The sequence below is a fragment of the Cricetulus griseus genome, chromosome 3 (genome assembly GCF_003668045.3).
Source record: "Cricetulus griseus strain 17A/GY chromosome 3, alternate assembly CriGri-PICRH-1.0, whole genome shotgun sequence".
In the NCBI taxonomy this organism is placed as follows: domain Eukaryota; kingdom Metazoa; phylum Chordata; class Mammalia; order Rodentia; family Cricetidae; genus Cricetulus; species Cricetulus griseus.
In genome coordinates, this window is record NC_048596.1 from 155,145,622 (window position 1) to 155,147,317 (window position 1,696).

Consider the following 1,696-nt stretch of genomic DNA (forward strand, 5'->3'; position numbering starts at 1 on the left):
AGTGTGTAGAATGGTATTTTACTTGGGAGAAATCTTATGGCTAGAAATAATTTTACCCAAATGTACATAGTTTTAACTACCATCAAATAGTTTAAGACATCCAAAGAATTAAGCAGAGCTGGGGGTTTAAAGGCAATCATAAAACATGATGGTAGTAATGAGACCACGGAGAAATTTAAATTATAAATAAGGTTTATAAAGCTTTAGGGACACACAACTTTAGCATAATAAAAACAGCAAACAATGTTTTCTATATGTCATTATAATGAAATGATCTTCCTGAATAATTTAGTCCTCACCAACTCTATAGTGTTGTATGCCAACCCCATTTTGCCCCAGGTAGGAGACTGAAGCCTACAAGTTAGGGTACTTTCTCAGGCTTAGATGTTGGTCTGGTTCAAGTTTAAACACACAGCCTAACTCTAGAGCCCAAGCTCTTGGTCCCTGAGGTGTGCTTCCTCTGTAGGACCACTTTTGTCCTTTAGCACCAAGAAAAAAGTACATCCAGTAGCCGGGGAGAAGGCTCAGATGGCACTGTGTGGGCATAAGGGCCTGAGTGTGACCCTCAGGACCCACACAGGAGCTGAACACCGTGCCATGTGCCCACCATCCCATCCTAGGGACCCACACAGGAGCTGGACACCGTGCTGTGTGCCCACCATCCAAGGCTAGAAAGCTGCAGATGGGGGTGGGGACCCCTAGGGCTAACTGAACTGCTGAGTTCAGAGACATTTTCTCAAAAAAAAAAAAAAAGGTGGATAAACCAGGCATGGTGGCACACACCTTTGATCTTAGCACTTGGGAGGCAGATGCAAGCAAATCTCTGTAAGTTTGAGGCCAGCCTGGTCTACATAGCGCATTCCAGGACAGCTAGGACTACACAGTATGATCCTGTCTCAAGAAAAAAAAAAAAAAGAAGTGAACAGCAATAGATACATTCAAACATACTCAAGACAACCTGTTGCCACCACATGTGTGATACAAAGGGTGTGTTCATGAGTGCATGTGCGCACGTGCGCGCGCGCGCGCGCGCGCGCGCGCACACACACACACACACACACACACACACACACACACACACACACACACACACACAGCCACATACACACCTTACAGAAAAGTAGAGCAATGTGAAGTAGATTGACCAAGGAAAAAACGAGTAGGAACACTGATTTTTCAGACTGAGTAACCCTGAACTGTCCTAACTCTACTGAGTCTCAGGACTGTGGGCCTCACCTGTAGCTGCTTTCTTTCCCTTTCTGGCCAGCACGGAGAAGCAATCTTCCAAGGCCAGCCAAGAGGACTTTGAACTTTGGATTCCCATCATCCCCACGGGTTTCTTAAAATATAAATGGCCACTTGAGAAATCTTTAGACTAATCTGGTGTGAATTGTTCTGGCCTTAAGTGTTCAGAAATGTCATTCCTGCTTATGCTTCCTCTGGTGATTCAGAGAACAGAACTGATGCAACCATTTCAAACATCTGCTCTCTCCCCACCTCAGCTTCCTCCACTTTTGACTCTTGAGAAGAAACTACTCTGCTGGCCACCATGCCAGGGCATAAGAAAAGGGACTAGTCCCACACTTTCACTGTCACTGCCCATGCCTAACTGTTCATACAAGGCAGGGGTGTGGCAAAAGGACCACAATATAAACACACAGGTGATACTCGGGTATTAGGTACTCAGGAAAGTCTC